The sequence below is a fragment of the Vulpes vulpes genome, chromosome 3 (assembly GCF_048418805.1).
Source record: "Vulpes vulpes isolate BD-2025 chromosome 3, VulVul3, whole genome shotgun sequence".
NCBI lineage: Eukaryota > Metazoa > Chordata > Mammalia > Carnivora > Canidae > Vulpes > Vulpes vulpes.
The window spans coordinates 42,530,001-42,553,979 of NC_132782.1; positions in this window are offsets into that span (position 1 = coordinate 42,530,001).

Below are 23,979 nucleotides of genomic sequence, written 5' to 3' on the forward strand. Positions count from 1 at the left end.
TTTGACAAGGTTCATTAAGTTGAAACTATTCTTGAAGTTACTCATCTTTTCAAATTTTAGATTTCTTTTGTGACATTAAAACAGTTCTGAATTACCCCTGTGATGTAATTTTATATTGTATCACTAAAGTAACTTCACCTTACCAGTTCTAAAACTTTGTCTTAATGTTTTCCTGATCACAATACTCTTTGAAATTATCTATTGATTTTTTAAAATTTATTTTCTTCTTGTCTGTTTCCACTACAAGCAGCAGGGACTTGTCTGCTCTGTTTGTTGCAGTAATGTAAGAACTTAGAATGGTGGTTACAGCGGACACTTAATATATATTTTTCAATAAATAGCTTCAGTGATTTATTGAATTCTTTTTGAAATTCATTCTAATTAGTGACCTAAAAATGATTGGTTTCAAAATCATGACTGTGAGTTATCTATAGACATTATTATATTAAAAGTCTTTTCAAGCTAGTAAATCTTAAAGTGTCACTCCAAAAAATACTATCAATACTAATTAAAAAAAAATCCATTTCCTTGTACCAGGTTAAAGGTACTATTGTAATTAAACCCAAGTTCATTTACCCAATGTCCAGCAAAGCCTATTACTGAGCCATTGAGTATACAGTAAGGAAAGTGTTTATCTGAGAGGCATCCAGACCAGGAAAAGAGACGAGAAGCCTCAAATCCACGTCCCAGATAGGAGAAGAGTCAGGGAAATTCAGAGGCAAACCAAAAAGGTCTGGGTAAAATGTTGCAGTTGTCCTTCTTAGTCCAAATAACCCTGTGGTCAAGGGTTCCAAACACCACCGTCTTTTCATCATTCTTCATTCTTGAGGCAACTGGGGATGATGATCCCTTTAGTTACTTCCTGCTAAAATGGGGTAAAGATCAGGGTTAGAGGAATGGAATCCTTCTAGTCTTATACATATTCTTTAGTTCCAGGTTGAAAACAACATAAATAACCAAGATTTTTTGTCCTTTGGTTAATAGGTCTTATACTATAATTTTATCTAGGGCCTTAGGGGAGATTTATTGTAACTGAGTAGCTTGTTGTACTTACCAACTGATTTCTTTGGACCAGCTCTCCCACCTAGTTTTAGATCCGGTGGTGGCTCACTGGTCCAAGCAGGGTCCTTTTTGATGTTCTCCTTTCTGACAGAGTATAGGGAACCTGTGGATTCTTATAACTTGAGTGGAATGAATCCACAGCTTAATTTATTTGTCATTTTACTGAGAAATGGGTGGTTAACAGCATCTCATAAAGATCTTGTCCAACAAAGCTGGAGTTGGTTCCCTCAGTGTTTGCTTTTCCAAGTCTTTAATAAGTCTCCAGGATTCAGGTAACATAAGGGCACATCTGTAGGGCACACCAACTTACTGAAGCAAATTTAGGTACTAAATGTTCCTGATAATATCCAATTCTCCATGTGAGCCCCATCAGGAACTCCTAAATCATGAAAAGAGAGTCAAAGTTCTCCATGTAACATTTCACAGGGGCTTAAACCAAGTTTGCTTCTCTTACCTGAAGCAGGATAACCAATATGGCTTTTTTCCTGAGTTAATTTGCTTTCTTGGCAGATCTTTGCCAAAGTTCATTTTTTCCATTTTCCCAGGTTGTTGGGAGTCCCAGGAAGGGTGGTTTCCATTGAATGGCCAAGGCATTGAGACTACTTTTCTGATTTTTGCCATAAACTCCGCTCCATTGCCACTCTAAATGTTTAGAGACAATCCAAACCTAGAAATGATTTTGCTTAAAAGTTATGACAACGTCTGAGGCTTTCTCTGAATGTTATGGAAAAGCTTCAACTCAACTTATAAAAGTGTCTACAAATATCAGCAAATATCTGAATGAATTAATAGGGTATTCATCTTAGTCTTTTTTCACTTATCATACCTTCTAGGTCCACCCGTATTGTTATAAATGGCAACATCTTTTTTTTTTTTTTTATGGTAAGCAAATGAAAAAAGACCATAAAAAGCAGAATCAGAACTATCAATACAAAGAACGGATTGTTGCCATAGGGAAGGGGTGGTGGGACACGGACAGAATGGTTGGAGGAGAGTAGAAAATACAGGCTTCCAGATGTGGAACGAATAAGTTATAGGAATAAAAGATACAGCATTGGAAATATAGTCAATGGCATAGCAACAGCATTGTGTGGTAACAGACGGTAGCTATGCTAGCGGTGAGCAAAGCATAAGCATAGGGAGATGTGAGTCACTATGTTGTACACCTGAAACTCATGTAACCTTATATGTCAACTAAGATTAAAAGGTCAAAAATATATTAGCAGGTATTGAAAATTACCTGTTTTTGGCATCATAGTAAATAAAGTCTTCCATTTTTCTCTAGGTGTGGTGCCTCTAAGTTGTATACTTTTTTTAGAATCCAGCTTTAGGATTTTTATTTTAGCACAAATGTCACATATTTAAAGCAGCTGTCTGAAGATTGGTCCCTGTAATCTATTTCTGGATCCCCTAAAGAGTAGCATCTCACTCATAATGGGTGCTTTGGTGAATATGGTTAATTATTTCTTTCATATGAAGTTCTGTGATAAGGATTCATTACATTTCCAGCCATCTTTAGTGCCAGCGTGGTGTCCAAGTCCCTATTCCTTAGCTCATCTTAGGTCTTCCAGGGAGTACTGGAGTTGATATTAAGTTAATTGCATGTCTGGTACCAAAACCATTATAGTGCTTTGAAATCTTATACAGGCTGCGAGCTTGGCAGCTTGAGGTGTCCTCAGCAGTGGACAAGATCTGATGAGTCACCATTGTATCCAGTTCTTCCTTGACTTGATCCATAAAACTGTCCCCAACCATAAACATCCCAAAGACTGGATTTTACAATTGCAGATCCACCAAAACAGGACAGCTGGAATAAACTTGTTCAATTATCCATAGGTATCTGGTGACCTCTCTGAATAGCTCATATAGTAACAAGCATGGAGATTGTCTAAACATGGGCTGTTGTGGCAATTTCTCAATTTCTAGCCTCAAGTTGTCCAGCTTCGAATGGCAGGGCTTCAGGAAAAAAAAAAGAGCACTTTTAGTTCTCAATGATTCTAAGTAAGTAGAATGGGAGAAAATTGGAAACTTTAGTTTGAAGAGTCATAGCCAGACATTAGAGGATATTAGAATTTAGGATTCAGTCCAGTTTTATAGGCAAACAACAAAGATAGTTAATCAGAACTAGGATCTAACATACACAAAGGTGTGTTACTAAAACATAGTTCTCTAAAATCACCCTCATTTCCACCAAGGACAGTCAAATTAAAATTTGTAAAGTGTCCAGTTTTAACAATGCCTATTTATATAAGCACAGCAAGAATGATTGGCCACTTAAGGTTTTTTTTTTTTTTTTTAATACGCTTTTTAGAAATCTGACAAAGTTGCAATTTTTCATAAGGAATTTCAAATCAAACTTTTAAAAGGTTCTTGAGGCTAAGAAGCCAAACTAAATGCTTACCATCATATTTTTGCCTGCAGTATCTACAGATTTGGGGTGCCTTCCTCTTTTCTTAAGGTCCTCATAATATCCTGAGTATTCTGTGCCTGCTAGGAAGTGGCCCTCTTGACTCCTCTGGTAAGGCTGCTGGAAACCACGTAAGTAAGGTACCAGGCTGATTTTTACGAGGGGCTTCAAAGGCTCCATTTGTTAACCTTTGTTCCTTAAAGCTGTCTGGTCATATATGAGTCTATGTGAACCTCCCTAAATATGACATACCAGTCAAAGCTTTGATGATAGGACCGGCCTTTCCAAAGATGCCCCATTATAAGGGGAACAGATTCTTATATAACTTATGCAAATAAATACACTGTAATGAAAATATAAGAACATTCACTGAAAGTTTTTCAATTCTGGAGGGGGAAAAGGTATGTTACCAAATTCCCTTAAGTCATGGATACAAAAAAAAAAAAAAAAAGTCATGGATACCTTACAAGAAACAATTTCCTTAAATCTGGAAGAGCCAACAGTGTTTTCAATGAGAGGCATAGTACTTTTATGTCAGCAATCTGAATGTTTAGCTAGCTCTTTGGCAATTTGCTGAAGTTGATAAAATTGAAATCCTTAGCATTTTCTTTGGTTGTTTCTGCTCTCAATTCTAACCTTGCTCCTGCCTCTGTTAGACAAATCAGAAATTCCAGCTCCCCAGCAGTGATTGGTAAGCTATTTAACCATTGGCTCAGTTTCCAGAGCTCAAGGTAAAAATATTGAAGAATTTGATCAGCTTCTGTGCATAGCCTTGGATAGACATATTGCTCAGCATAACCGTAATTTCTCAATAGCTGGTGGAAAATAAGATGTATTATTTCTCCAGGAACCACCTTTTAATCTTTCTGATAATGGTTTCTGAAACCACTTCAAGTACAGAAGTATTTGAATCTTGACCAGCTATCATGGCACTGCTAACAATTTCCAGCTTTAATCCCACTCACATGTTCCAGAATGTAAGTGGATATATTCCTTATTTGGGGTGTCACCTGCATATTTTTGGCTTCCTTCAAAAAGTGCTAATGCCAAACCTGCCCTAACAAATTCGTGATAAAAAATAATAGGGTGAAGGGTGCCTGGATGACTCAGTTGGTTAAGTGTCTGCCTTCAGCTCATTTCATGATCCCAGGGTCCTGGGATCAAGCCCAGCATCAGGCTCCCTGCTCAGTGGGAAGTCTGCTTTTCCCTCTGTCCTTCCCCTCTGTCTGTGATCGCTCAAGCACGCTCTCTCTCTCTCTCTCTCTCTCAAATAAAATTTTAAAAAAAAGTTGGTGAGTTGACAATGAGTCTAAAAAGATTTTTTTCAGCTTGAATCTCTTGGATGGCATAAAGTGCTTCAGCATGCATCCTTTGAAGCCTTTAAGCCTTTTTTCTGTCCTTTGCTATTGCTAACAGAATTTGTGTCAATGTACAAAAGGAATCTATAGCATCTGAAACTTTGACAACTCTTCTTCCTTTACTGATTCAATCCCATGTCTGTTTGAATGAGTTTTCCAATTAGTTCTAGAAATTATGGCAGACCTGTAGTTGTCAGAATCTATGACTTTCCTTAAAGCAGAGACACATATGCAAAAGCATCAGAGTAAAACAATAACAATCAGAGTAATAACAATAATTACAGTTATTGTAAATGACAAGACTCAAAGATGGCCATGGTTCATCACAAGGCAATTCACAAGGAAATCTGGTTATTTCTGTGACATACAACACCTCAATAATTATACCAGGACATATCAAAATCTAATTCTGGATCAGTGATAGCATTCATCCATACAATATAAACTAAGAAGGGCTATCATCACTTGACAATGCTTCCCATGCTTCCCAAAGCCTTCCCAAGGCTAATTAGCCAAAAAGCCCTTATTTAGAAGTTGAATTTTGAGAATTTTGTAATATCAGGTTGTAAAGCACATGCTTTAGATAGGATAATCCTATTTAGATAGGATTACAGATCATTACAAAACTTAATTATTTAGCAAAGGTGGCAATAAGAGATTCTAAAGGCAAATGCAGAGGGTTACAGTTACATTTTTTTTTTAATATTGAGAAGATTCAACTTTCTGAAGACCTAATAAAGACAAACCACAGACTTTTTGTTTTCTAGGCAAATTAGATTTTGACTTATTAAAGATAAATAAAAATGCTTGTTTACAATTTAGGCCAAAAGTCTTAAGACAGTCATTTTAACAGGGAGAAAAAAAAATTACAATCTTATGTACTTCCAATATTAAAACTCATTCATTCCAAAAAGATGAAATTTTTTAAGATTTTATTTGAAAGAGTGTGAGCACAAGTGTGTGGGAGGGGCAGAGAGAGAGGAGAAACAGACTTCCCAGTAAGCAGAAAGCCAAATATGAGGCTTGATCTCAGGACCCCAGGATCATGACCAAAGTTAAAGGCAGACACTTAACTGACTGAGCCACCTTGGTGTCCCACAGGATGAATTTCTTTTTTAAACTTTGTGTAATCCCACTTTCTTCCTATCACTCACCTGTTAGTATATTTCACTTAATGGGACAAGAACATCCAGGGCACTGCATGATCCTGTGTTCTTGTGGTGGAGGTTGAAATGTGGTCAAAGTTCCCATCAGGAAAGGACCCTCAGCTGTAGGGAGTGCCGCCAAAGCTCTCAACTCTTAGACACAATTGGGGATTGCCTGGATTGAAGACAGCTGTGTCTCCAAGGTCTTGCCCTCTTCTCAGATGATCACATCCGATGACTTCTAAAAATCCAGCCCTTTTGCCCAGTTTAGGATGGTTCTGAAGGGTAATCCAACCTTTGGAACTTCTCAGAGACTCAGTTAATGCTTCTGTTGATACTGCATCATTGCCCAACTTTTGTCTAACTTTGCTTTTTTAGTTTCTCCTCTTCCCTGGGTGTTGATCACTCCCTAATAATTTTATTTTTTGCATACTAATTCTCCATAATCCTTCACAGAACCCTTTTCCAAAGGTTTACTTCTCACAAACCTCTACAACTTTTTACATTTTCCAGCTTTTGTCCTGAGTTTTCCTTCTTTAACTTGTCTCTCTTTCCTTGCAGATTGTTTCCCTCATTATTTCCAGTAGTCTTAATTACATGTACTAAAATAGTTTACCTGTTTCTGTTCTATGAAGTTTTATGGATAATCTAAGAACTTCATACAGCATTAGACAAAGTTAAAGTTTCTTTTTTCTTACAAATTTTGCAATGGAGATAACATGAACTTATTTGACTTTCAGCAAGCATAGGGAGAATAAAAGTTTTATATGTAAAGCTGATGATTTTTGAGACACATCTATTTTAATTAAAGCTACCTTAAATTAGTTTTAATACCAAGTATTTTCCCAGATCATGGGTACTTGTAAAACATTTGGATTAGTTTCTATTTTTGAGATTTAGAATGCCTAGTTCTTACAAGTGCTTACCTTTAAACCAACTAAATAGAGTCCTTTTATAAATTTTATCAGTACCATCCAGATGTATAAAAAAAATCTCACATTTACAGTATACATGGACACATATAAAAATAAACAAGGTACAAACAATTTTAAAGGTCCAATTTTCAGGTATCTCCATTTTACAACACAAAACTGTTGCAAGAAGGTAGGATGACTTATGGAGCCATTAATTGGTCATTTTTCACTGGAATCTGATATTGTGGCCAAGTAGCATTTGTGAAAAAAGCCCAATTTTGAAGGATATAATCTGAAGGGCTGCATGGGGCTATCAGACTGTCATTTCCCTTTTCTCAATTAAAATATGGCTGTTTTACTCAGATACCCAAAGCTGCAGCAACAAAACAACCAAATAAAGCCCAAATTATCTCTTGTGAGCATTAGTTCCTTCCCAAAAGTCAGGGCTTGGGCAACTAAAATCAAATGGCTTCCTAGTTTCTAGTTCCTCCTTAAAAGCCAGAGCTCCACTAACAGAACCAAACAGCTTCCTAAGTCAGTCTTTTCTTAAGCAAGAAAATAAGGCTAAGAAAACTCAAACCCCCTATTTGGAGGCAGCTAAACAGGAGGATGAAATTCAAGGCAAACCAAATGGGAGAAAGAAATAAGTTCATGAGCTGTTGCACACAAAATACTCACCAAGAGGTCTTTTGGTCCAAACCAAAAGCAAACACTCTTTTCCTTGCCACAATATTTAAGTTAGGCACCGAAGGTTGGAGATCCCCACTAGGGGTGAGGGTGGGGGCGGGCAGGACAGCACCTATGACAAAGAGCCTAGGCAGCTACTTGGACCTGTTACCAGACTCCTATTACTGACTGGGGCCTGACAAATCACTGGCAAAGAGCTCCTGGTTGGCTGGTCAAATTTGTAACCAAACTCATTTTTCTGCCAGATATCCAACAAAGCCAATTATTGAGACATTAAGTATGCAGCAAGGAAAGGGTTTGAGAGGCAGCCAAACTAGGAGATGGGAGTGTAAAACTCAGATCCGCCTTCCCAAAGGAGAAGAGTCAGGGAAATTTAAAGGCAAATGAAAAGATCTGGGCAAAAAGTTGCAGCTGAATTTATTAGTCTGCAGCTGTGTTTATTAGTCCCATTTACTCTTTGGTCACTGGTTTCACTGTGCTATTATTATGTAAAGTGTGTTTTTAACAAATTCTTATCAAGTAAAAGAAAGTATTGTTAAAATAATAACTGATACAAAGTTATTATTTCCTCATTTCCTATTTTAAAACATCCTAAGAAATGCATACCAGAGACATAATTCAAAACCATTAGTTCCTTCTAAATAATGTAGACCAATATTTTTAGGAAACCATAGCATTGGAAGTGTTTTCCATTGCAAGTAAACAGATAACTAATAGTTACTTAAAAAATAAAATTTTATTTTGATAACATAACAAAAAAATCTAGTTAATCCTTTCTTTTGGCATTTTATCAGTGACATATATCACAGATATATATATATATAATTCTCTGGACCTTTTGCTCGTGATCACAAGATGGCTACTTCACTTCAAAGCACCATATCTATATGCAGTGATGAATGTGAAAGTGGGAAGTATAAAAGCTTGAGGGAGTCACAGCTATCCCCTTTATCACCAAAGAAAACTCCTTGGAAGAAATCCTCTCAGCAGGTTTTGTCTTCCTGGCCAGGACTTAATCACTTGACCATATCAATCTACAAAAGACGACAGCAAAGTAAGGAATGCAGCGTTACTGCTATTTTGGACCAATCACAAACCATTGCTTAGAGTTGGACCCTTTGTGCTTCAAAATACAGTCTGCCACTGACCTATTTCTCCAATGAATATAAATTCAAAAATTCTCAACATATGATTGACAGATCAAGTCCAGTCCAACAACCTATGAAAAGAACTGTGCACTATGGCCCAGTGGGAGTTATCACAGGTGTACAAAGCTGTTTTAACATTGAAAATCAATCAGTGTAATCCATCACATCAACAGATTAAAAAAGAAACATCAAATGATTATATTGATAGATGAAAAAAATAGTAAAATTCAGTAAAATGAGATGACCTCATTAATGACAAAGCTATCAAAAAAGAAGAATAGAGGGGGAACTAGATCAAATTGATAAAAAGCATCTACCAAATATCTACAGCTAATGTTTTACATAATGGCAAGAAACTAGAAATTTTCCCACTAAGATCAGGAAAAGGTCAGAATGTCCCCTCTCCCTTCATTTTCAACAATGTACTTTAAGTCCCAGCTAATGCAATAGGGCAAAAAATCATAACAAGTTATTTTGTATATGTAGAAAACTGATTCTAAAGTTTGTATATAAGGTAAATTACTCAGAATAGTCAATAACAAACTTATTGGAGGAAAACATAAAGATACCATGCAACTTCAAGGCATACTATAAAGTTCCAATCATCAAGTCAATGAATTATTGGTGAAATAGACAAATCGATCAATAGATCAGAAGAGAGCCCAGAAATATACCCACATAAATATAGTAACTAATTTTTAACAAAGGAGCAAAGGGACTACAATGAAGAAAGGATAGTCTTTTCAACAAATATTTCTGAACAACTGTGTATCCACATGCAAAAAAAATAATCTCAACACAAATCTTACGTATTCCATAATAATTAACTCAAAATTAATCACAGAATAAATGTAAAGGGTAAAATTAAAAACTCCAAGAGGACAAAATATGAGAAAATCCAGATAGACTTGGTTTGATAAAGACTTTCTTTATAGAACTCCAAAGACACTATTCATGAAAGAAAAAATTGATAAGCTGGACTTTATGAAAAACAAAAGCAAACAAGCAAAATTTCTTTTCTGTGAATGATGTAGTTAAGAGAATGAGAAGACAAGACATAAACTGGGAGAAAACCTTTGCAAAAGACATATCTGAGAAAAGACTATTATCCCAAATATACAAAAAAAAAAAAAACTCTTAAAACTCAATAATAAGGGAAACCCAGTTAAAAAGTGGACAACATATCTGAACAAATACCTTAACATAAAACACAGGGAGCAAATAGGTATATGAAAGAATGTTCAACATCATATGTCATTTGGAAATGGCAAATTAAGTTTTGTGAAGGCTACTACACACCTTTTAGAATGGCCACAATCTCAAACAATGAGAACACCAAATACTGGCAAGGATGTGGAGAAACAGGAACTCTCATTCATTGCTGATGGAAACATATAATGTCCAGCTACTTTGGAAGCCAATTTGGTAGTTTCTTGCAAAACTGAGTATATGATCCAGCAATTGTGGTCTTTGGTATTCACCCAAAGGCCTATACAAAGAAACTTGCCATTTATAGCAGCAACTTTCATAATTGCCAGAAGTTGGAAGCAACTAAGATGACCTTCAATAGATGAATGGACAAATATGCTGTGGTACATCCATACAATGAAATATTACTCAATACTAAAAATGATTGAGGGACGCCTGGGTGGCTCAGTTGTTGAGCATCTCTCTGCCTTTGGCTCAGGGCATGATCCTGGGGTGTTGGGATAGAGTCCCACATTGGGCTCCCTGCGAGGAACCTGCTTCTCCCTCTGCCTGTATCTGCCTCTCTCTGTGTGTCTTTCATAAAATCAATCAATCAATCAATCAATCAATATGAATGAGCTAAGAAAATGCCTATTACTAAGTGAAATACATTACACCAGGAAATGCTGTAATACATTACACCAGGAATGAGCTAAGAAAATGCCTATTACTAAGTGAAATACATTACACCAGGAAAATGCCTATTACTAAGTGAAAAAGGCAATCTGAACAGGCTACATACTGTGCAATTACAACTATATGATACTCTGGAATAGGTAAAACTATAGAGATAGTAAAAAAATATCAGTTATTGCCAGTGGTTTATGAGAGAGTAATGGATGGATCAATGGAGCACAGAGGATTTTTTCGGATAGTGAAAAACTGGTATGATACATAATGGTGACTGTATGTCATTACACATCTGCCGAGACCTTCTGAACGTACAGTAATCAGAGCGAACTCTAATGTAAACTTAGGGGGATTTAGGGGGATAACGATGTGTCAATGTAGGCTCATCAATTGTAATAAATATATCACTCTGGGTTAGGATGTTGATGATGAGGGAGGCTGTTTGTGGTGGGGCGAAGAAAGTATATGAGAACTCTGTATTTTCATTCAATTTTACTGTGAACATAAACTTCTCTGAAAAATAAAGAATACACACACACACACACACACACACACACAAAATGCATACATATATAGGAAATCTGGAAGTGTTGACAAAGAGGAAAGTAAAAATCTACATGTAAGCAACTAAGAGTATCTACCTTAGATCCAGTGACTAAGACGGTAATAGAATACTTTGAAATGTACGAATTCCTTTTACTCATCTCTTTATTTTATAACTTGTGATATATACCAATAACACTTATATAATTATGATTACTTATCCCATCTTTTAACTAAAATTGTACTGCAGAATAACCCTGACTTTGCAAATTTCTAATTTATAGAAGTATTCCAGCTTATATATGAAACAAGAATGAGACCAGCGTCTTTTGATCATTTTGTAATCTTCATGAGATTAATAGATCAAGGTGATATGTTATCAATATCTACTAACATAACCAAAAGAAAGACAATCAGACATTAATAGGTTCTTTATGGAAGGCATATTAACTCAAAAAGCTTCCAACTGAATTGGATAAAACCTCTAGATGTAATCTATAAAAAACACATAATACAGAATAACATGTGCAACATTATCACTTGGATGAGATGAGTAAATCATATTTGGGGAAAATTATATAGTCTATACAATTGTTTCTTCGATAAATAACTTCAAGGGAGAAGAATATAGTGCAGAAACAAATTTAAAAATTCATTAATTATGTTTTTTAAATTGTAAGTATATTTCAAGGATTTTGCATTAATAAGAGCAATACTAAATAGCAATGTGTGGACTTTTTATATCCTAATTCAAAACATAAATTGTAAAAAAAGTTGTAACAAAGAATCACATCACGATCATGCCTATACTTTTTCAGTAATTACCAATAATAAAATCAAGTGCTCTTATTTCTCTAATGGATTCTTTGTTGTTTCAACTCTATAACATTAATGGATGAAATCATATTGTGTCTGATTTTAAGTTCACATAACCTTGCTAGCAGTTGAAGTTGGAAGTTAAGTTTGGATTCGGATGAAACAACATTGACTATGTTCTGATCAGTATTGAAACAGAATAAGGGATAGAAAGAGTTCATTAGACTCTTGTTGCTAATTTTGATTACATCTAAAATTTGCTAGAAATTGGTAGGTTTTTTTCTTCTGAAGCTCAAATTCTCCTTTAAAGTTATGTTTAATTTGTATTTTTTGAAAACAATTGTTGGTGGTGGGAAATAAATTCTTAATAAGACCACTGATTTGGAGACAAAAATCAAGATCGTTTTCTGGAAAAGGGGCATACAAATAAATGATTTAATTAAAAATATCTACTTTATTTTCTTTAAGACTTCCTAATTTCTTTCTAAGTATGCCAAAATATTTGGTAATACTTTTGATCTTATTGCTACTTTGACACAGTGGCCTTTCTAAAGAAACATTATCAGTTTGTGAAGACAGTTATGAGTTGGAAATGGGATTTGTGGTAAAATCTAGTGATTGTCTAGGTAAGATGACTCGGTAAGGTGACAAGGGGAAATCAGGATGTATGTGTGGAATATGTAAATATCTCTTGGTAGTTTCCAAAACTACATGGGGAAAAGCAATCTTATAAACTTTTGAACTCCTAGAGGCTAAGCAAGTTGTAGACTGAGAGATTGCTTTTGTGTGTTTTTTAGTGGGCCACTAAAAAAATCTGTGACCATGGAAGGGTCAAACTAGGTAACTGGTGATATAGCATTCATTTTTAATTTATTATTGAATCCTTCAAAGATAAGAGTATCCACTCAAAGTAACTTGTTATTTTCACAATGTAATTACTTCCTCCCCCCAAAAAATATTGGTAAATCAAAACTATCAGGATTCAATGGCTTTATAGCTCAGCTTGCATAGTGATACATATTCATGGAATTTTATAAAATTATAAAGGGATATATCTCAAAAATTTCATATAAATAATTTTCTCAGGACACTAAATGGCAAGGCAACAATTTACTAGTTCTGTTGGAAATTTATGTATTCCTCCAAATAGCACAGGAGAATTCTGTGAACTAGCAGTCCATGAAGCAGTTCTTAGTCACATATCCTATCAGTTCAAAAAGATTGTGGCGAGTGGCATCTAGGTCCACCAAATAATTTGCCCTGAGTTTAAAGGTAGTTAATAAACTTTATATCTGAGGAAAAGCATTAAAATTCATTTCCACCACTTCAAACATAGATCAAATAAAGTTGAATTAGAGCCAGTATAAATCACAGTAGGATCTGAAATTATATACTATGTATGTCAGTGGTAGCATTTCTGTCAGAAATCTCTTTAAATATCGGAAAAGTCCCTTTTTGGATGCTATGTGTATTGAAGAAGGAAAAACTATATATATATATATATATATATATATATATATATATATATATATATATTTTGAATGGTGAGTGCTTTATGGATCAAAAAGCCACATATCATGACAAATTTCAAAAAAAGCTTAGTAGTAGATTAGTATGAGATGAGAGGTGAAAATAATAAAATTAGTTTTTTTTAGTTTTCCAGCCTGCATATCTAAAATGGGATTGTTTATAGTCTATTCTGTTATAAATTGAAATAATTGTATCATATATATTTTATTTTACATGTTTAGTTAGGTATATTTGTTACTTTAGAATACATCATTTCCATCTTTACTTATGTTCCCTCAATACCCATGTTGGTCAATATTTTTCAAATTATAGATAACATCTTTTAAATCCCATTTTTTAGGTGAAAAGGTGTTTGGTTATATATATTTAAATATTTATTTATTCATTCATGGGGGGGGGGACACATAAGTAGGAAGAGGGGCAGAAGGAGAGGAAGAAGGAAAGAATCTTAAGCAGATTTCCTGCAGAGCCCAAAACAGGGTTCAATCTCACAACCCCGAGACCATGACCTGAGCCAGAATTAAGAGTCAGATGTTTAACCAACTGAGCCTCCCAGGTGTCCTATAAGGGTGGCATTTAATACAATTAGTATAATTCATTCATTCACTCAATGAATATCCTTAACATTACGCCAGAACTGCCCCAGACCGTAGAGTCAAAGCAGTGGACACATAGAAAAAAACAAAACAATTATTTCCTGACCTAACATGTGCTGTTGTGAGAGAAAGGTATTAAAGACACACAAACCCATATGCATACACATACATACTGATAAAAATAAGTATTATGATAAGAAAAGAAGCAGAGTAAAATTATGGAGAGTGACAATAAGGTCTATTATATATCAGGAAAACAGCAGTATTTCTCTGACAGGTGATATTTGGCAGTTTTTAGGGTAGTTTTCTAATGAGAATGAAAAGAACTTTAGGACAGTGATATACCAAGCATGTCTAAGGAACAGGAAATAGGCCAGTAGAATTAATAGATGATCCCCCAGATAGCATAGAGCTGGGACTCCACAGTCATAAGATTCTTGCTTTAATTCTGAAAAAGATGGGGTGCCTTTGGAATATTTTGAGTAGATAAGCCATATGGTCTGATATGTAAGTAGATATAAATGAGGATATATACATATATTCTCTTTTTAGAGTAGTATATATGCAAAATTTCAGAGTACTTAGAGTTTCCATATACCCCATGCATAGTTGCTCCTAATACCAACATCTAACTTTCGAATGGTGCGTTTGTTACAATTAATCGATATTCATACGCACACAATTATATAAATATCACTAAATTCCATAGTTTATTCAGATTTCTTTAATATAATATCCTTTTTATGTCCTAAAATCCAATCCAGATATCACATTACATTTAGTCAACATGTTTACTTAGACTCATTTGGTGGTGACTATTTCTCAGATATTTCATGCTTTGATGACCTTGACAATTTACTTACTGGTCAGGTAGTATGTAGAATGTTCTTCAGTTGGGATTCGTCTGATGTTTCTCTCAGTATTAGACTGAGGTGGTGGGTTTTTGGAAGACACCATAGAGGTAAAGTGACTCTTAGATCCCATCATATAAAGGGTGCATACTGTCAACATGACTAACCATTGCTGATGTAACCTTAACAGCTTGATTGAGGTAGTATTTGTCAGGCTTCTTCACTGTAAAGTTACTCACGTTTTCCCCTTTGCTTATTGGGCTCTTGGAAATAAACCGCTGAACAGCCCACACTTAAGATATAGTGCTTATTGCTTGTAAAGTATCAATATAAACTTCTGGAATTTTTCTGCATGGGAGATTTGTTTATTTTCTTCTACTTATTTTTTCAATCCTTTATTTTGTATCAGTATAGACTTATAGATATTTATTTTATACTTTGGGTTAAAATCCAACATCACTTCATTTTTCTCATTTTTTCCCCCAGCTCTGGCTATTGGAAGCTCTTTCAGTTGGCTCCTATGTCCCTTTTACATACTATCATGTATGTATGTGTGCGTGTGCATTGCTGTTGGTAGTGTTTTTCATGTTGTTAGAGTCTGTTTGAAACATATCCTTATTTTCTGGCACCAAAAATATTCTAGATTGTATCTTGCATATTTCCTCCCCCAGGCTTCGAACCCAGCATGTCTTATTTCCTTAATTGGAGGGTAGGATTAGGAGCTTAGATCTGGAGGATAGGTGAGGTCCTTACGACATACTGGGTATTAACTCATCTAGGCCCTCATAGCAGGGTAAAGTACAATATGGGTATATCCATAGATACCTCTATGTTCCCATATATATCTATATTAAGGTATTATGAGTTCATAAAGTTTTCAAGGTAAACCGCCACCACATAGAATATTCTGGCTTCTCTCTTTGTTTATCTGTAATCTCCCACACCAACTATAAGAAAGCTTGCTCCAACTATCCATCTTCATGTACTTAACTGTTCAATTCCAGTATGCATATATAGTGATTTCAGATATTAACTGATAGGAAACAACTTTATCAGCTAGAGTACAATGTTATACACAGTTACTGTTTTACCTTTATTCTTAAGATACCCAGTCATTACCAAAAATATTTTGATCACCAAGAATTTCCCCTCAACTTTTCCGTGAGATTATTTTATTCATTTATAATAGTTATATTCTTTTGTCACACTGAACATATCGTTTTGAGATCTCCTTCTCTACTAAATGATTTTTAGTATATTTTCATACACTAGGTTCATTATTTTTTCTATAAAATTCTATGAGATTTGAAAAAACATAGGATAACATACATATCATTCAGAATCACAGGTTGCTGTGGATAGTTTCATCCCCTAAAAATTCCCTGAGCTTCATCCAATCAGTGCTTCATCCTCACTCACCCCTGGAAAACACTAATATATTTCTCATCTCTTAGATTTTCCTTTTCCAGGACATTATATAAATGGTATGTATTACATCCCGTCTTTTTTTTAAAGATTTTATTTATTTATTGACACAAAGAGAGAGGCAGAGACACAGGCAGAGGGAGAGGGAGAAGCAGGCTCCACGCAGGGAGCCCGATGTGGGACCCCATTCCCGGTCTCCAGGATCACACCCCAGGCTGCAGGCGGCACCAAACCGCTGTGCCACTGGGGCTGCCCTGTATTACATCCCTTCTTAAAGCTTACTTTTTTTCACTTAATGTTTCCATGGAATATATTTCTCAAACCTTTCTATTTTAAACTAAGAGTTGATATTTTAAGATTTCTTTTTTTTTCTCCAAAAAACAAAAACAGATTTGTAATTATAGAGAATAAACAGATGGTAAACAGAAAGGAGGTGGGTGGGAGGGATGCATGAACTAGGTGAAGGGGGTTAAGAGTACACTTATCTTGATGAGCACTGGATAATGTATGGAACTGCTGAATCACTACTTTGCATATCTGAAACTAATAAACACTGTATGTTAATTACATGGGAATTAAAATTAAGAAAAGCTAAAGTTAGTTTTTGGTACACAACATTGAATTAGGTCTTTTTTTTTTTTTCCAGTCCACCCTTAAAGTTTGTCTTTTAATTGTATTTAGACCATTAACCTATAAAGTTATTGTTAATATAATTAGATTAATATACATCACATGTGTAACTATTTGTTGCATTTTTGTTTCTTTGTTTTATTTCTCTTTCTCTGGTTTTAATTGTGCATTTCGTATGATTCCATTTTCTCTCCTCTCTTAGCATACCAATTATATTCTTTTCTTTTTTAAAGATCTTATTTATTTATTTATGAGAGACACACAGAGAGAGGCAGAGACATAGGTAGAGGGAGAAGCAGGCTCCCTACAGAGCCCAATGCAGACACTAACCACTGAGCAACCCAGGCATCCTGCAATTATATTCTTTAAAGTTTTTTCTTTAATGGTTTCCCTAAATTTATAAATAATGTTTTTAACTAATCTAATTTCACCTTCAAATAACATTATACCACTTTACATTTATGCATGTGTCATATGGGAGAGTACTTCTATTTCCTTCTATTCCTGTAGTATTGCTATCATTCATCTTATTTAGCCATATGCTATCATCATAGATACATTGCTATTATTGTTACTTTGAATATTAATATATTATGCAATTATGAATAAAAGTTAAAATATTTTATTTTACCTTCAATTATTCCTTCTTTGTTCTTCTTTCTTCCTTTTTGTAGATCTGAGTTTCTGATGAGTATCATTTTGCTTCTCCCCAAAGAACTTCTTTTACCATTTTTTGCAGAGAAAGTCTGTGGTATCAAATTCCCTGGTGACAAATTTTTTTCTGAGAAGCTCTTCATTTCCTCTTTACACTCAAAGAATAATTTCTCTGGACACAGAATTCTCAGATAATTTTTTAACATCAAATATTTCACTCTATTTTCTTCTTATTTTCATAGTTTCCTATTAGCTGGATAGGTTAATTTGCAACCTTATTTCTATTTTGATTTATTTTTCTTCTTTCTTTTGTTCCACTCTATTTTTTTCCTTCTGGCATTCAAATTACATGCACATTTAGGGTTAAAAACTGTCCCACAGTTCTTTTTTTTTTTTTTTTTTATGATACTCACAGAGAAAGAGAGAGAGAGGCAGAGACACAGGCAGAGGGAGAAGCAGGCTCCATGCACCGGGAGCCCGATGTGTCCCACAGTTCTTATATGATCTGTCCTTTTCTGTAAAAAAAGTATTTCTTCTCTTTTCATTTCAGTTTGGGACATCTCTCTTGATCTGTCCTTAAGCTCTCTGATTCTTATTTTGGCCATTTTGAATCTACTAATGCCTGCACTGAAGGAACTCTTCATTTATGTTACAATATTTTTAAATTTTTAGTATTTCCTTTTGATTATTACAGTATCAATCTTTCTTCCTATATTATACATTTGTTTTTGCACATTGTCTATTGTTTTTCAATTATAGCTCTTAACGTATTAATAAGATATTTGAAGTTCTCTAAGAATTCCAAAATCTGTATCATGTCTGAGTCTGGTTCTGATGATTGCCCTGTCTCTTCTGACTGTGTTTTTTCTGGCCTTTTGACATGTCTTGCAATTTATTCTGGAAGCTGAACATGTTGTATCAGCTGATAGAAATGGAAGTAAATAGATCTCTGGTGTGAAGATTTATGTTAGGCAGGCTGTAAGTTAGTCTTCAATGTTTGCTATGGCTGTAAGTGCCAGAGGCTTCAAGTTCATCTAAGGTCTTATTTCTGTTTCCCTTTTTTGCTTCAGACTTCCCTAAGTATTGTAACTCAGAACATCTGTGTCTTGCATCTCCTACTATTATTATACTGAAGCTCATTGATGTGTTAGTAAGAAGTGGGTGGTAAGAACAACTTTATCACCTTAGGATTAAGTCTTTTATGGGCCTATCTTTTGGTCATTCTGCCCCCCTTCCCTTTTCTCATGGAAGAAGGGACATAAAACTAAGATATGTAGTTGTATGTCCCTTCTTCCATGAGAAAAGAATGCAGAAGGGGGCTGCAGTGGTAGAAATGCCCTTTCCCAGGTTAAGGCTCTGGTAAGATATTTCCTCTATAGAGGAAACCTTTGTTATTGATAGTGCTCTAGGAATATTTCACAGTATTTATTTTTAGGTTCCTACCAGAGTCACAAGGGGATTCTTTTTTAACAAGGGGATCTTTTTAACCTGCATCATCAGAATCTTGGTGGGGCTCATGGAAATAAAATAGACAATGTGTGGAGATCTCCCTAAGTCTCTGACCTCCAAGAGTTTCTCATTCTAAGGTTTGTTCACATCCAGTTTCCAGAAATTCATTAATTTTATCATTGGATAAATGGATTTTCTAGAGTTAAGGAGATTTTTGACTGCAACTCTCCACATCTACCAATCTTTCAAGATTTTGTAGCGGCTATTTACCCAAGACCTCAGTTTTCTGATGGGTTCAATGTATTTATTGATTTTAAGTTTGTCCATCTTTTTCTGCCCTTGCTGTAAGGATAGAAGTGATGATTTTCAAGTTTTTTACATTTGAACTGAAAACAGGAGATTCAATTTTAATGGCTGGTAAATAGAGAACAGATTATAAGAGGCTAGTATAGAAGCAAGTGCGATTTTTAAGAGTCATTTGGCTATATTTTAAATAAAGGTTTGCAAGAGACAGAGAAAGAGAGGTGTCAAAGATGACACCACCAAAGTTTTAAATCTGAGCAACAGAAGAACTGAGTTGCCATTTTCTCTCACTAGGGAATGGCAGAAGGAAGCAAAATTTTGTGTGTTGGCAAAAGGAAAACAAACAAATTGCCGCTTACCAACTTGGAGTGACCTGCCTCTTTCTTTGGTTTCTTTCTACCTTATGAGTATGGGGCCAGTTTCAGATTACAACCAGGAACCAACATCATTGAACGCTAAAAATACTTCTTTCAAACACTGAATTCATCGTAACTTCATTTTATGTATGTAGAAGAATAAAAGTAAGTAAATTTGAACAGAGAAATGCCTGGAAACCAGGGTCATTCTTATTCTTCTTTAGTTCAACAAATTATCACTTGATATGTTTTCTCTTTGAATTCCTCTAAAGCTATAAATGATAAAAAAAATAACTACTTCTTACTACATAATGATTATGTTAAATACCACTCATAAATTTTGTTTCTCTTTACATCACCAAATTTTTAATTATATTGCAATAAACTTAGTTTTTATTGTGAACTAATGTTTTCTATAAATTGACTGTGATGGTAAATGTCTTTTAGAGGTTTCTGAAAGTTCATCTGTAAATTTGAAGCAAATGGTAAGAGTATGTTATAAAAAATAATCCCAGTTTAATGAAGCTGAAACTTTCTTCCAGTCTTATTCTGAGACCTTCGGCAGCAGAAATACACTCTTTTAATTATTTAACTACAACAATTTCTGGTGTTCTTTAGAGGATGGAGATTTTATGTATTCTTAAGTTTAACACATGCATGTAGTTTAATACTACATTTAATTTGCATAGATAATTATGACCCTTAGGGAAAATATTATGTACCTATTAAAATATTTAAAAATATTACAGAATACATGTGAAAACATTTACATTCTTTTGTAATATTCCAATTCATTGTGTTTATACTCTGTATTATTTGATATGTAACTTCTTCAACTAGATAATCCTCTATTTTCATTTCAAATATTTTCTCTCATACCACTTCCTTGGTTGGAAATATATTTAGATTGGATTAGTTAAAGGCCTGGTTATGAAGAGAAAAGAAAAATAAATGGCCTGGAATAGACAAACATCAGCAGTGAAGAGGAACCAGTGAGTTGAATGCTGTACATTTTTCTCTTTCCCCTTTTCTCTCTTCTTTTCATTCTTTTCCCTGCTGTTTTCAATAAATTCTACCTATCATTATTTAAGTGTTTTCAATCCCCTAGTTTTCATGGTAAAATGATAAATTAATATGGCCAACCCTTACCCTCATATATTTGAGGAACTGGACACAGAGAAGGTGTAATCCCTGAGCCAAATTCCATAACCCTTAGAATGGATGCCACTCTGTCCAGTTTAGGTGAGATTTTTTTTTTTTCCTAAAACAGTCAACTGTGGCATAACTTGATATTGTTGAATTTGAGTAGCACTAATCTTTTAGTCATTGCCTTGGGTTGGGGTGATAGAAAGGATTATTTCTAAAATCGTCTCGGTAATGATATCTCTAAGATGATATGGTGATTAAGGATAAAGGTGTGGAATAGTCTGATGCCAAGGATTCAATGTGATGTTCCTCTGTAGCTAAAACTAAAAACCAAATTTCATTAAAATAAAATTAAAACGATCACTGTTTTTAATTTTTTTCCAAGAAAGTATCAAACTAAAACATAAATTACTTCTAAGAGGAGGGGAGAAAGGGTACACATGCCTGTTTCCTATGACCAGATGTAGACCAGAGAGACAAGTAAGAGTTCATGTGATGATATCTTAATCTTTTTCCTTATAGCTATTTAGATGGGTTACTTAAGTAGTTCCTTACATACTACTCTGACAGAGGCTGTGTGGAATGGACTGCTGTGTGTTCTGGTGCTGAATATAAAGGTCACACAGGGTAGAAAGAGCTAGATTGAAGAAAATGCTCTGCATCACTTGCCATCAGGGAAATACAAATCAAAACCACAATGAGATACCACCTCACACCAGTGAGAATGGGGAAAATTAACAAGGCAGGAAACAACAAATGTTGGAGAGGATGCGGAGAAAAGGGAACCCTCTTACACTGTTGGTGGGACTGTGAACTGGTGCAGCCACTCTGGAAAACTGTGTGGAGGTTCCTCAAAGAGTTAAAAATAGACCTGCCCTACGACCCAGCAATTGCACTGTTGGGGATTTACCCCAAAGATTCAGATGCAATGAAACGTCGGGACACCTGCACCCCGATGTTTCTATCAGCAATGGCCACAATAGCCAAACTGTGGAAGGAGCCTCGGTGTCCATCGAAAGATGATGGATAAAGAAGATGTGGTCTATGTATACAATGGAATATTACTCAGCAATTAGAAACGACAAATACCCACCATTTGCTTCAACGTGGATGGAACTGGAGGGTATTATGCTGAGTGAAATAAGTCAATCGGAGAAGGACAGTGTATGTTCTCATTCATTTGGGGAATATGAATAATAGTGAAAGGGAATATAAAGGAGGGGAAAAGAAATGTTGGGAAATATCAGAAAGGGAGACAGAACATAAAGACTCCTAACTCGGAGAAATGAACTAGGGGTGGTGGAAAGGGAGGAGGGCGGGTGTTGGAGGGGAATGGGTGACGGGCACTGAGGTGGACACTTGACGGGATGAGCACTGGGTGTTTTTCTGTATGTTGGTAAATTGAACACCAATAAAAGTTAATTAAAAAAAAAATAAAGGTCACACATAATCAGGTGGTGATGAACACATCAACATATTGCTGTGTCAAAATGTCTGGAAAAAGACTAATATACTTCTACTAAATGCATAAATGCATTCCTCTCCTTATGAATACTTACAAAGTGTTAAATTGTAACATGGTATGTGTGGAAATGGTTACGCCCCACCCCACCCCATATACACAAGAAGTTAGAGAAAACTTCAGAGCTCATAGCGTTCATTCATTCACTTGTTCACTTAAAAAGAATCAGCTTAAGGTACCTGGGTTTAGAGACAGGTTTCTTTTTAGGTACTGCAATTCTCACTTGATAATTATTTGAATTTTGGTATGCTACTCAACTTTTCTGTGCCTCATTATTCTCATCTACAAAAAAGAAGATAATAATAATATCCTCTTAGGAAGTGTATTTTTAGAATTACATAAAATGTTTTCAACATTCCTGGCACTCAATATATGATCAAACAAATGAAAGCGTTGTGATTAGCTTTATCATCAGTCCATCATCATCATCAATTATTTATTAAGTAATCATTATGAGGAAGGAGTGATAAGTGATACTGGGAAATAATAAAAATCATATAATGTCTTCTCTGTTCCAAGCTATTCATGCAGAAACCTTCATCTTCTGATAGCTCATGATAGATCTAAACTACAGAATTCTCAGGGGTGACCACTTAAAGGGGTGTTGAGTTTACACTGCCATTAACATGACAGAAACTTAGAACAAGTGCTGCAAATTGTAATTTGCTCAGATTCAGCTCTCCCATTACTGACTCACATCTTCACAAATGTCCAGCTTCATTAATTTGTTCTAGGTCCTTTTGCCTTTTCCTCTTTTGTCCAGAGAGGCACTCTCTGTGTTTGAACACATTTTCACACTAAAATTATAAGTGAACAAGGGTATATTTCTTATAATTTGGATGAGAATATTTCTATGCCATTGATGTTTTTAAAGAGTTTCTCTGCCTGGGGTCCAAGGAACTGTTTCTTTTTTTTTTTTTTTAAGATTTTATTTATTTTTTCATGAGAGAAAGAGAGGGGCAGAGACACAGGCACAGGGAGAAGCAGGCTCCATACAGGGAGCCCAACGTGGGACTCGATCCCAGGTCTCCAGGATCACACCCTGGGCCGAAGGTGGCGCTAAACCACTGAGCCACCTGGGCTGCCCCAAGCAACTGTTTCTAACTACCATTTGCTTTTGCAGTTGCATTGCATTGACATACTACAAGCAGTTCTAAAGTGTAATTAACTATACTTAGCTTCTTGGAAGGTGATTGTTTTCTATCATAATTACCTATCTGTAATGAACCATGCCTTTTAGTTATGAAAAGGCATCAGCCCCAGTGGTTTCACTGTTATTTTTCTGTCCCAGCAGAAAGCAATGTAAGAAATAATAAAACAAAACAATATTATCACTAAGAGGGTTTTCTCCCCTGGGTAGAACATAATTAAATATCATAAGGTTAAGGTTAACATAATGTTATAAATCCTCATCTCCCTCAATATACCAGTTCATTTAGAAGTTAATGTATAATATTTTCTTCTTTTTTTTGTGGTTGTAACAATACATTAGAAATAGATAGCTTACCTTCATATATATGCATATAGATATCTCATTTAGTATCTTTTTTAATATTTGT